Raw genomic sequence first — 14,457 nt, 5'->3', positions numbered from 1 at the left:
AAAAGAGGCACATATAAATTCCAACATGCATAGCAGAAAAGAGGGCGCAGCCGCTGTTCATTATCAGCAACGTAGATCCCTCAGAATTACTTTCACCCAATAAACAAGTTGATACAACCCTCTGCAGTACTATGACAAACTTTCATCTACCATCCTCCAAAAACTTAGATGTACTATAATGTCACTTAAACCACCACATCTCCACTAGACACTTTCCCATCAAACTTCATTAAAAGATTTTTAGATGCATTCCTTCCATTTATTCACATTATGGTTGACCTTAGCCTGCAATCAGGAGCAGTCCCAAGACCTTGGAAATTTACAACAATATATCCTACAATTAAAAATACTTCCCAGTATTCCTCTGATCCCAGTAATTTTCGACCAATCACAAACCTTCCTTTTCTAGCAGTAGAAGCAGTGGTTTACAAACCAGGGGCGTAGCCAGACACCCAAGTTTGGGTGGGCCTGGACCCAAGGTGGGTGGGCAGCACTCCACCTTGTCCTACAAGTGATTTGGTTTCTCCCTCTCTCACCTGCAAGCCATATGGTCTTTCAAACATCCCCTCTCCCCCGTAAACCTTTTAAATAGCAGATTTTCACCGGCAGCAAAATGTTGTTGGGAGTTTTTGGCTGGTGGGGCTTGGGGTCCCTGCCAGCCACATTATAGGTGTGCTGCTACTTGGTAGGCCTGAACCTAAAGTGGGTGGGCCTGGGCCCACCCCAGCCCACCCTTGGCTAAGCCACTGTCACAAACAACTCACAGATTTTATCGATACAACTAATACACTTTGCCCACATCAATCTGGTTTTTGCAAACACCATAGCACTGAAGCCACCCTTCTAGGCATCACTACATATATTAAAACTCATCTGGACAAATCACGCTCTGTATTTCTCCTCTCTTTAGATCCCAGGGCCATGTTTGATTTAATTGACCATTTCTTATTACTTCAGCGTCTTCATACCTTAGTTCTCTCAGGAGTAGTTCTAAACTGGTTCTGATCTTATCTTAATGACTGTCAGTATTGTATCCGTCATAATAACTCTGCTCGTCAAGATTCCATATTATCTCCAATTTTATTTCATATTTTCCTTTCTCCTTTCTCACTGTAGCACAATCTCTTGGTTTCACATTATATGTGTATGCTGATGACATCCAACTACTTTACTTAATAGACAATTTCAACTCAACAGTTTTCTCTAACCTCATTGATAATCTACATAAAATAACAAATTGGCTCCAATAATATTGCCTAGTCTTGACAAGACTAAAGTTCTGCTCTTTGCTAACCACATTATTCAAAATCCCAGTTTGCCTATCTGATTTTGTAACACACTTATTCCAGAGCACTCAGTCACTCACAATTTAGGAGTACTTGTCAATGATAAATTTAACTTCCAAACATAAATAGGACAAGTAGTAAAGCATGCCTTTTCAAATTAAGACTTATTCGTTCCGTTCGATCTCTGCTACATCACTCAGCTCTCACTATTCTGGTCCACTCACTCCTTATATCCCAACTCAACTACTGTAATTCAATCTATAAAGGCTTTCAACTTAAAGACATACAACATTTACAACTTATACAGAATACTGCTATTCGGTTAATCCATAATGCCAAAACGTTTGACACTATTATGCCACTGCTGAAGAACATCCATTGGCTCCCAGTCAGCCATCGAATTACATACAAACTTCTTCTTTTAGCCTTTAAAATTCTGGGTTCAAAGGAATCACTTTACCTTTATTGTCTATCGTCTCTCCGCTCCCAGAACCACAACTTACTTATTGTCCCAACTGATAAACAACTTATTCATGAACATACTCATGCCTCCATTTTCTCTTTCCAAGGTTCCCAGCTTTGGAGTCTTCTACCAATCACCTTATGACATCAAATCTCCTTACCGGCTTTCAAATCCGAACTCAAGACATTTTTTTTGCAAGATGCATTTCATTAAACTTCTCACCTTTGCAGACCACCCGATTATGAATCTGGAATGACTAAGAGCATCCCATGAATGTTTATTCCCTCCCTCCCTTTTTCTTAATATATGGATTTCTTCTCCTCTTACCTCTTTCTTAATATATGGATTTCTTCTCCTCTTACCTCATTGTCTGTTTGTCTATTTGAGTGCACACACTATTTCTTTTTCTTATATGTTTGCATACATTGTAAGCTGCCTAGATGGGGGGGGGGGGGGCAAAATTCCCCGGGCCCAGGCCTCCAAGGGGGGGGTGCCAAGCCCGGGGTCTCTCTCTCTCTCCTGCTCCTGATGGGACCTGAGTGATCGCATCCTGACAGGAGCAGGAGAATGAAAACTCCGGCGCCGTGCCCCCCTTGGAGGCTGGGGAGAAACCAGAGCTTTCTCCAGCACTGCTCTACTGCCCATCCTCAGTTTTGAAACCAAGCATGCCCTAAAAGGAAAAGCAGCTGCAGGGGCAGGCAGTCAGCACTGAAGGAAGACATCTTCTGCTGGCATGGCCTAGGGATGCCCGCCAGCCAAGGTATTTCAATTCAATTCTGTTGTGGCAGCAATTAAGGGGGAGGCAGCAGCGGACGATGATTTGAGGGGGCAGCAGTGGCCCTGCCCCGGGCCTGGTTCAGACTCTTGGTGGCCCTGCCTGGATGGCACTCCCGGCTGGAGGCCTAGTAAATAGTAAAAAACTTGAAACTTGAGTGTAGGCGTGTTGGGTGCATTACTCAAATTTACACATGTGGTTATAGAATTCAGGGGAACATGCCTACATTTAGGAACAGGTATTTACACCAGGTTTACAGTGGCATAAATGGCCACACCTAAATGTAGATATATTCCCTGGCCCTATGTGCTATTGTATAAACCGTGCGTTACTTTAGGAATGGTTTATAGAATAGTGCTATGCGCTTTTTTTGGACGCATCTAAATTTTAGATGCTATTTGCAAAATCTGGCTCTAACTGGCTAAGTGGACAAAGTTAGGACAGCAAAACGTCTGTCCTAACTTTATGCACTGAGCTAACTTGGTACTGGTCTGAATATCAGCCAGTGCCTAGTTAACTTCTAGGTGACTGCACATACCCGGATAATAAATGCTGTTGCCTGGACACGACCCAGCATTGAATATTTGAGTTCTTCTGCCCATGGTGGTCAGAAGCTTTAAAAAACGCTGAGAACTGCAAGCTGAATATTACATCCTATAGTTTTTGACATAAGTTTATTGGAACAACCCAATCATCAACTTTAAACTGAGATGGTAGCTTAGGGGGTAATTTCCTGCCAACTAATAACACTTTGAGCTTCTTGATGTTCAATGCTAATTTATAATGGACCAAACACAAAGTTGAATATAAATGAATAAATAATTAAGTGAACTGTCAACTGGATGTTGTCAGCATATAGGAGACAATTGTATTATGTTAAGTGCTAACATTTACATGCTGTAATGTATCTACAGTATTCGCCCCCTAAATCTATGAACTTGCTCACACAATTTAATGCTTAACATGCAAAGTTACACATGCAAATTATAGAATAGTGCCAGTTACAAAACTTAATTGGTAAATAAGCTGCTAATCAGCAAAAAAACAATAATTGGCTATTCTGACAAAACAGTGGGTATTAAGCCTGTAAATTGTATTGAATATTTCTTGAAGTGTATTTTTCTAGTTTGGCCAACAGGTGGTGCATGTTTATGTTTAAAACTGTTACAGAGGAATAACGGTTCCTTCTTCTAGATAGCACACAGATAAAGGAAATGCCGGTAGTGATATAACCAGCTATTTTTGAACCTTGTTGTTCTGGGCTCTGATTGGCCCAGGAGCTCATTTCATTTGGATTGTATTGGCTTTTGCCCCAGTTTCAGCCCGGGAGAAGAGAGAGAGAGAAAGCTCTTTGCTGAAGCCCTGTAAAACAGTTATATTTGATAACTGGTGAGCAGCTATATGTCCTGATCTCCCCAGGAACTTTTTAGAAAGTAAACAAATGTTTAGTTAGTGTTATAATTGATCCATATTTCAGTTACCTGTTATTGTTTGCTGATTGCACATTTTTTGTCCACTGTTCAAGTTCTGACAACAAACAATTTTCAGTTTATTGACTCTGTCTGTCTGAACTGATTAGGAATCCTGCTAGTTTGTGTATTGGGTCTGTGAGTGATTTCTGGGAACTGTGGGACCACTGGGAGTGTGGCCTCCAGTAACCTAGAAATCACTGGGGATAATTTAAGAACAGGAGACTCACCCAGAGGTAGTCAGTGGGAGGAGGGTGGTAGTGTAGAGCACAAGCAGCAGGTGCAGGCGGACCTGACCTGTGCTGGGGATAGATCCTCTAAGTGGCTACGGAATAACACCAGGTGGGTGGCTAGGCATTTCATGACAGCTATAATTGGTGTTAACTGGTGCTAATCAACATGTAACTGTTCTTAGTTGGTATTCTATAAATTGAGTGAGCAAAATCCATAGCATGCGACTGCAGGGAGCATGGGCAGGTCAGGGGCATGCCCAGCACTTGTGTGCACAGGTTATAAAATACTATCAGTTACACGCTTAACTGACAGCAGTTAGCCATTGAGCTAGCGTAAATGCTTATGTCTAACATTAGGCACATAACTGCGGACTTACACTAGTATTCTATAATGGCAATTCTGTGCATAATTGCCAATATAAAATTCATGCTTAGTGCAATTCATCCTGGCTTCTAACTTTAGGCGACTTGTAGAGAATTACCCCCTATGTGTTTGTGCCTAACTGTATATGTGCATATATATTGTAACATAGGGAAAGGACAGAGGAAAAAAATAATAAAGAAATATTTTTTTTATTTACCTGGGGGGGGGGGGGGTGTCTCTGGAACTCCAGCTGGCGGTTCCGTATCCTGGACAACGGAGTCTCTGGCAGTTGAGAGAGTGAGTTGGACAGCCAGAGAGAGAGGGGGGAAGTGCTGGGATGTGGCAAAGTGTTTTTGATTGCCAAGGTGAGAGTAGCTGGTGTGCTGTGTGTGAGCAGGTAAAGAGTGATTTTGATGAAAGAGAGGGGAAAGAAAGATTTTAAAGGAAAATTTTGGTGATTGAAGGTACTAAAGCAACTGTAAGATGAGGGTGTTTGTTTGTAGAGGAGAGCTTTTCTATAAAATTTCAGGAGTTAAAGGGAAGGGATTGGAAGACAAGTAAAAGGGCGAGAGATTAAACTAAGCTGTTGAATGAGGGGAGATTTGGGAAGCCTGTGAATGAGGTAATGTGATGAGAAAGTGACATTAAATAACTGAAGAGGAAATCAGAATTCTGAGTTTGAGTGTATATAGTGAAAGCCAGGGTTAGAATGTTGGTGAGCGAGCCTGTCAGCGGAATGTTGGAAGCTGCACAGTGTGACTGAAGGGAATCAAACACTCTGTTATAGCTTAAAGAAAAGAAACCATAGCATAGGTCTGTAAAGGAAAGGGATTTTAAATTAATTTTGTTTTCCTTGAGTTAGTGGGCCACAGTTTAAATGTTAAAACCACTTATTAGTTGGAATTCCTTGGAAGAAAGATAGGAAGACAAGGTTTTGTCTCCGATTATTTTTGTTAAGAGTGAGGTTTAGCAAGAAGACTGCACGGAGGAGAAGCACAACTATTTCAGAGGAAAGAAGGGCCCCATCGCAAGAAAGATCCCGGGGACTTATATCCTACAGCTAAGTACTACTGCAATAGAAAGAGTGAGGGGATGCAATAAAAATAAAACTGTCTAAGAATATACTTACTTAGAGTCTCCCGGGAGTGAAAATCATAGAAATACCTGAAAAGAGAAAGAGAAACAAAGAATCAAATTCGAAATAGTAATATTGATACAGATACAAAGAGACAAATTGAAGTATGAGAGAGAACTAAAACAAAAGAATAATACTTATCTGATCGCTGTTGGTTTTGCTGATTGCAGGGGGGTGTCCTGTAAAGGAAAAGAATGATGACATGTTAAAAAGTTGTTCTTTTGGTTAGGATGTTTCAGAAGTGAAGAAAACTGGTACAAGAGAAGGAAGTTTACTCATTATTGTTTATTAATGATATTTTAATCCAAATGTTATATAATTGTTAGATGTGTTTAAATAAGATGCAAACATAAAGGTTATTTACACCACAACTGAAGAAATGTTTTAAATAAATATTTTTTTAAATCATATATAAACTTTAAGCAATTCTTGTGGTCGTGTTTGTTGCCTAAAACAGGGTAAAATCCAACAATTAGTTTACATTTCCTCACCTATCCTTCAAGGGTAGGTGATGTGGTTAGTTTCTGTTACTTGCTACTCATTCCTATGTGGTGGGTCCAAGAGTTTACCACGACTACTAACATCTGGCTACTTGGGACCCTATCCCTGATTACATCTCACAAAGGGGTGAGTGGGTACTTGCTACAATATTCTATAAAGGAAAGTAGACACCTGTTTTCCTTTGTGGCATAGACACTACATAGGCTCCCTCTAGACTCCTAAATGTAGGTGCATTGTTGTAGAATTGCCCTCATAGTCTGTACCCTAATCCCAGCACTGAAAACAATTTACAAATTGGTGCCATGTAGAGACTGAAAGGCAATTCGGAAAAAGGGCAGGTCACTATGGAACTCCTGTCGGTAATGAGAACCACAACAAGCAACTACTGATTGGTGAGAAATGATTTTAGCCATTCTAGAACTAACTCACCCCCCCCCCCCCCCCACCTCCCACCCCCGTTTACAAAGCTGCACAGAAAACAGTTTGAAAATAAAAGCTTCATTATTACTCACTGGCAGCTGGCTGGATAAAATGAACAAGACCAGATTTATTTTTCGGTAAGGTCCTTCTTTAACCATTGGCTAGCAGAGGGCTGTACAGTTCTGTTCCTTGAAAGCTGGGAACAAGCTTGCTTTTCATAATAGTTCAAAATGAATGCACAGGCACATGTGATCTATGGAAGAGGTTCATTTCCAGAGTTTGGTCACTCAGAGAATTAGACCAGTTTGCGGCCCTTGTGGACCAGGCTCACCCTAGAGAGAAATCACAAACAAAATAGATATCTCTAATGAACATAAATCTCTTAAACATAAAAGAAAAAAGTGTTGCTGTCCACGTATTTTTTGTGAAGTCCCTTCTTATACTTTTCACAGGCCTCTGAAAAATTGGCAAGAATATACTGTAAAGTAATTCAGCCAGAGTTTACTGACCTCTCAAGGACAGACCATTCTCACAAGTTAAACAATATTCATTCTGCTAAAAATCCAGCTACAAAACTGCCAAGCATGAGAGAAATGAGCCCATGCTTAGACCTTTCTTTGCATGGCTGGATAACACATAAGATTCTATCGCCTAGAGGAATCCAGATAATGAAATAATCTTTAATCTTTGTCCCTTTAAGGCACTTTCAACACCTGTTATCCTTGACACCGTCAGAGGCAAAACAATGTGTGAATTCATCTTAAGGCTGGTAATTATTCCAGCTAATTATTCATTTGGATGTGGAGTGATTGCAATTGCTCCTTCAGGTGTATCCCTGGCCACTTATTCTAGCTGATGCTTCGCACAGGAGAACAGTTGCTAATGCCTCTTTCTCTTTGTAGATATCTGACCTCTCATGATACTCCCTATCTGTATTCCAAGAAAGAGTAAGTTAGGGGAAACAAAGAAATATATAGATTTCAGCCAGCGGTGGAACATTTCTGTGAAAACTATCTCAAAGTCTGGAATAGATTGGTTTGCTGCTGCCATACATGGAGCATTCTCCTTCGATGGCCACCCATTTATCAAAAGCATATTAATGGTGGTGTGAAAGGGAAACATTTTCACTCGTTTTTTTTCCTTTTCTGTTTTGGAATTTTAGATGCATAAATGCATTTTATAGAGAAAAATAGAAAATGAAAAAAAAAATAAAAACCACAAGGCCTATTGTATCTAATAAACTCTGTATGCCCTTCTTCTCCCTTGTGCATGTCCCATGCTCGTTGAATTCAGATACAGTCCTTGTCTGTCACGGCTTCCACAGTGACCCAACTCCTGCCAGCCAGCACCCACTGTGCCCAGAGCCCGACTCACCTCGGCGGCTTCCTGCCACACCCCAAGCCCGATTTGCTTCCGGCGCCAAGCAGGTTGTCTGGGATGCGTTCTTGCTCGCCGTGTGGTCTGGGTGGTCTGCAGGGCCTGGACCGCTGATGTCCTAGGAGGGCATGTCTTTAGTGTGTGCACACACCATGGAACCAGCCTTAAAGGGACACCTGGAACTTCTGAGACGACAGCCAGAGACACCCCACCCTCGGTGGGGATTTTAGGCCAGGCTTACTCCTCAGAAGATGCCTCAGCAACAGATTTCTTAGTCTTGCTTCTGCCTGCCAGTTACGCTAGCTCTTTGCATGACCTGACCTGACCTTGCCTGGAACCCGGGTTATGTCTGCTTGCTGCCTGAGCTTGCCTGGAACCCAGATTGTTAGCTTGCTGCCTGACCTAACCTTGCCTGGAACCTAGATTACATTTGCTCGCTGCCTGACCTGACCTTGCCTGGAACCCAGATTACATCTACTCGCTGCCTGACCTGACCTTGCATGGAACCTGGATTATGCCTGCTTGCTGCCTGACCTTGCCTGGAACCCGGATTATGCCTGCTTGCTGCCTGACCTTGCCTGGAACCTGGATTACATCTGCTTACTGACTGACCTGACCTTGCCTGGAACCCAGTTTACGCCAACCTGTTGCCTGACCCGGCCTTGCCAGAGACTCGGTCCTAGCTCTGTGCTAGCCTTATCTTTCCATTCTTTCTTGCCCTGTTCTTGACAACCCGACTTGGCCACCCCACAAGGATCCTCCATGTCCTGCCGGCTGCCTGCACCCAAGGGCTCAATTTGCATGGAATGGCGGTTGGTCCATGTGGAAACCCCAGGGGCATAGTCAGCCGCCAGTCACCGATTTCTGGTGTCAGCATAAGGGCTCACCCTCTTTTGCACAGTGGAAGTGACAGATTTCTGAGGCCATGAGCCAGTCTGACAAACCCTCTATCATGAATCTTGCCCAGGCTCTGCAATGGCAACAGAATCAGCTACATCACCTCTTGGGAGTCCTGCAAGATGTCTGCACACAATTGACGGCCCTGTGTTCTGTGCCACTCTGGGTTTGGCTCCTTCAGGCCTTGTTGAGCCAGATGCGGCTGGCTCTATGATCCAAACTCCTGATCCTCCTTGCTTCGATGGGGATCCCCAAGCCTGCCGGGGATTCCTTAATCAGTGCCAGATGCATTTTGACCTTTAACCAGCTTATTTTTCTTCTGATCGTATCAAGATAACATAGATTGCGTCCTTCCTATCAAGACAAGCCCTAGCATGGGTCTCACCTCTTTGGGAACAGCGGGATCCCATCATCTTTGACCTACAAGCCTTGCTAAGACATTTTTGTCTAGTCTTCGATGAACCTGGGTGACCCTCCTCCATCGCTAGTCAGCTCCTCCATCTCTAGCAAGGAACATCCTCGGGGGAGGGGGGCTATGCCATTCATTTTTGGACTTTGTCTTCAGAACTCCGCTGGAACCAAGAGGCCTTGGTTACCATCTTCTGGCAGGGCCTAGTAGGACAAATTAAGGATGAACTTGCTGGCCGAGATCTTCCACCTACATTAGATGAACTCATTGCCCTGTGCATCAAAATTCATGTATAGCTCCAGGAGAGGGCATAAGAAAAAAGTTCTCCATATTGGACACTACACCTCGCACCATGCTTTTGACACCCCTTGTCTCCAGTGCATTCCTGAGTCCCCATTACAGAGGCTTCTGAGGAACCCATGTTGATTGGTTGCCATTGATTGTCTGAGGAGGAGAAGAAGTGCTGCCGGCTAAATAACCTTTGACTGTTCTGTGGAGAATCAAGACATTTTGCTACTAAATACCCACAGAAGTTGGGAAATGGACAGGCCTAGGGTTTCATGGGGAGATGATCCTGGTCCTACTCCCTTCTTCCCCGGTTCCCCTGTGAGTTTTCCCAGTCATCCTGCGATGGGCCTCTAGACTTAAACGAATAAAACCTTTTTTTCCTTGAGATGTTTTCCGGAATCTGATCCAATCAATGGAACAAAGCCAGCTGGACTATTGTAACGGTATCTATGCTGGTTGCAAAGAACATCTACTGAAGAAACTTCAGACTGCCCAGAACACCATATAGCTGAGGGACCAAGTGCAGATATATGATGGAACCAAGATGCATGGTAAAGAGTCAGTTAGGATAATTAGGCAGTTAGCTAAACTCAAGGCAAGTTCTTTGTATAGTTAAGCAAGAAATAAGGAACGGATTTAAGTTACAGTGTGTATAGCAAGCTAGTCCAGGTGCAGAATGAGTGTATAGTCAGTCACCCTATGTATTAAAGGCTTGGGAGAAGAGCCAGGCTTTTACTTGCTTCTTGAAGTAGATTTAGTCTCTGGGAGTAAATTCCAGAGTATGGGGGCTACTCCCGAGAAGGCTCGCTGGTGGGTATCACATCATACAATTTCTTTTGTTGAGGGTACAGATAGTGATGATCCTTGAGAGGACCTTAGAAGTCTTAAAAGTGTGTAAAGGGTTAACTTATTCTTTAAGTACTCTAGCCCATTTTGTCTGAGGGCCTTGAAAATCAAACATAGAATTTTAAATTTAGCCCTGTAAGGTACAGGTAGCCAGTGTAATTTTTACAGGAAGGGTGTGATGTAGTCACACCACTTGCAGCCTTCTATCAGTCGTGCTGCAGCATTCTGAGTTAGTTGGAGCACATACAAACTCTTTTTTGTTGGCCAGTGTACAGGGCATTACAGTAGTCTAGTCGTGATGTTATCATGGCATGGACCACTGTGGTCAGACTCGTCTTTTCAATATATGGAGAGAGATTTCATAGTTGCTGTAGGAGATAGAGACAATTTTTTAATTCAAATTTAATGAATTTTTGAATTTGAAAGTTTGACTTTGAGGGATCAGAGTGAGTGATGAGTCTAGCAGTATCCCAAGATTCCTGACCTATGATTTTAGGGGGAGTTCATACTTCCCAAAAGGTATTTTGAAATTGGGTATTTGTCCACTTGTGTTAGTTACCTAAAGAATCTCTACTTTACTTGGGTTCAGGCAGAGTTTGTTGTTGTTTGCCCATTCCTGAGTTGCAGTTAGACAGGCAGTCAGTTTACTCAGAGCTGTGGGTAGATCTGGTTCAATGGGTATGAGTAGTTGCACATCATCAGCATAGATGTAGAAGTTTGTGTCCATATTAAATACAATGGGAGACAGTATGGATCCCTGTGGCACCCCACAGTTCAGTGCCCAAGGTAATGACATGCTGTTGCTGAACAGAACTGATTGTTGTCTATCTGATAAATAGGATTTGAAGCAAGTAAATACTGTGCCACTGATACCTGTTTCTGCCAGTCTTGTAAGCATAATATTATAATCTATGCTGCCGAGAAATCCAGCAACAGAGGCACATTTATCCTTTTTCCTGCAGGTCATTCCTCTCCCTCAAGGGATCTTACAATCTATTCAAGACAGACAAACAGGCCAAATAAGGGATTAGGGAATTATTTATTGTGGGAATGATTAAAACCAACAAGCATTGTAGATTTTGATATTATGATCCACAGTGTCGAAGGCTGCCAAGAAATCCAGCAACAGAGGCGCTATCACCTCCTTTTTCCTACTAGCCATTCTTCTCCCTCTGCAGCCACTACTACTGCTACTTATTATTTCTATTGCACTGCAGCCACTACTACTAATATTGAGGCAGATCCCCTGCCACAGTTTCTGTGTAGATCATCACAAGAACTGTCTCTGTTCTGTACTCAGGCTGAAACCAAATTAAGGTCTAGCCAGTGACCTAGTGGTTAGAGTGGTGGACTTTGGTCCTGGGGAACTGGGTTCAATTCCCACTACAGGCACAGGCAGCTCCTTGTGACTCTGGGCAAGTCACTTAACTCTTCATTGCCCCAGGTACAAATAAGTACCAAAGCCACATTGAGCCTGCCATGAGTGGGGAAAGCACAGAGTACAAAAAAAAAATACTTTCAATTAGCCAGTCATTGAGTTGAGTATCCATGCTATAAGTTTTGCCAGGAAAGCAATGTTATGGGGTCTTTTACTAAAGGTTAGTTCAAGTTATCTGCAGCAGGTTCCATTTTATACCAATGGCCCCTGCTGCAGATAACTCAAGCTAATCTTTAGTAGAAGACCCCCTTAGAGACTGGTCGGTAGTTTTTGGGCTTGTCTTGGTCCAGTGAGCTCATTTTCAGTAGGGGGCACACCACAGCTCTTTTTTTTAGTGTTGTTGGCAGCTGCCCTTCCATAGGAGAGGAGTTAACAATTTTAGTGGCCCATTCTGAGGCTTGTGCTCGCTCGTTGTACAATCTTTGCTGGGCAGGGATCAAGAGGTCAGGTTATAGGCAGTAGACCTTTCCAGATATTTTTAAGAGCTTCCTCTGTGACCTGGTTGAATGAGTCCCAGATGGCTATGCATGCTGGGGAAGAGGGAGAGTTCTCTTCATTAGCTGGTAGGAGCTTTGATGGGACTGTCTGTAGGCCCTGATGGAGACCTCTAATTTTGTTGGCAAATAAGTGTCAAAATCCAACCTACAGTGCCTTCTTCTTACCTTGTAAGCCCTGCAGTTCTATGGTTTTAATGTTATGTTTTACATATAGAACTACTCCTTCTCCTTTTCTTCCTACTTAGTCCAGTAGAACTATATGCCAGTCATGGTTCTCCATGTACCACATCTCCTTGACTGCCACAATGTCGAACTCAGCTTTTCTATTAGGTGCAAAACTCTTATACTACAGGCATTAGTCAACACAGCTTTCCAGATATTGTTCTATTTTCCTTATCATTCCATGTAAAAATCATTTATGCACATAAAATCACTAAGCTACTCTTCAGTTTCCTTACTATAAATTTCAGGACCTTTTGTGAACACTAAAATAGGTAATGCATTTGATATATTGTCCACTAACTCGGATTTCACAAAATAAAGTGATTATTTTAGAAGCATCCACATGTCTAAATGGCAGCCTCTCTCTCTCCACTGCGACTGTCCCTGACTCCTTCAAGCATGCTGTAGTCACACTGCTCCTCAAAAAACCATCACTAGACCCTACCTGTCCTTCCAACTACCGCCCCATCTCCCTCCTACCCTTCCTCTCCAAGATACTTGAACGTGCCGTTCACAGCTGCTGCCTTGATTTTCTCTCCTCTCATGCCATGTGTGTCTTAATATATATATATTTTTTTTTTTGTTACATTTGTACCCCGCACTTTCCCACTCATGGCAGGCTCAATGCGGCTTACATGGGGCAATGGAGGGTTAAGTGACTTGCCCAGAGTCACAAGGAGCTGCCTGTGCCTGAAGTGGGAATTGAACTCAGTTCCTCAGTTCCCCAGGACCAAAGTCCACCACCTTGATCCTCGATCCGCTTCAATCTGGTTTTCGCCCTCTACACTCGACAGAAATGGCACTCACTAAAGTCTGTAATGACCTGTTCCTTGCCAAATCCAAAGGTCACTACTCCATCCTCCTCCTCCTCGAACTATCCGCCATTTTTGACACTGTCAATCATAATTTACTTCTTGCTACACTATCCTCATTTGGGTTCCAGGGCTCTGTCCTTTCCTGGTTCTCCTCTTATCTCTCCCACCGTACCTTCAGAGTACATTCTCATGGATCTTCCTCCACCCCTATCCCGCTTTCTGTTGGAGTTCCTCAGGGATCTGTCCTTGGACCCCTTCTTTTTTCAATCTACACCTCTTCCCTGGGCTCGCTGATCTCATCTCATAGTTTCCAATATCATCTTTGTGCTGACGACACCCAGCTTTATCTCCGCACACCAGACATCACTGCGGAAACCCAGGCCAAAGTATCGGCCTGCTTATCCGACATTGCTGCCTGAATGTCCAACCACCACCTGAAACTGAACATGGTCAAGACCGAGCTTATTGTCTTTCCACCCAAACCCACTTCTCCTCTCCCTCCACTCTCTATTTCAGTCGATAACACCCTCATCCTCCCCGTCTCATCTGCCCGCAACCTCGGAGTCATCTTCGACTCCTCCATCTCCTTCTCTGTGCATATCCAACAGACAGCCAAGACCTGTCGCTTCTTTCTCTATAACATCAGCAAAATTCGCCCATTCCTCTCTGAGCACACCACCCGAACTCTCATCCACTCTCTCATTACCTCTCGCCTTGACTACTGCAACCTGCTCCTCACTGGCCTCCCACTTAACCATCTATCCCCCCTTCAATCTGTTCAGAACTCTGCTGCGCGTCTTATCTTCCGCCTGGACCGATATGCTCATATCACCCCTCTCCTCAAGTCACTTCACTGGCTTCCGATCAGGTACCGCATAAAGTTCAAGCTTCTCTTACTAACCTACAAATGCACTCAATCTGCAGCCCCTCATTACCTCTCTACCCTCATCTCCCCTTACGCCCCTACCCGAAACCTCCGCTCACAGGACAAATCCCTCTTCTCAGTACCCTTCTCCACCACT

This window comes from Microcaecilia unicolor, chromosome 1 (assembly GCF_901765095.1).
Source record: "Microcaecilia unicolor chromosome 1, aMicUni1.1, whole genome shotgun sequence".
Lineage (NCBI taxonomy): Eukaryota > Metazoa > Chordata > Amphibia > Gymnophiona > Siphonopidae > Microcaecilia > Microcaecilia unicolor.
The sequence above is the reverse complement of the archived record's forward strand: the minus strand, read 5'-3'. Positions refer to the sequence as shown.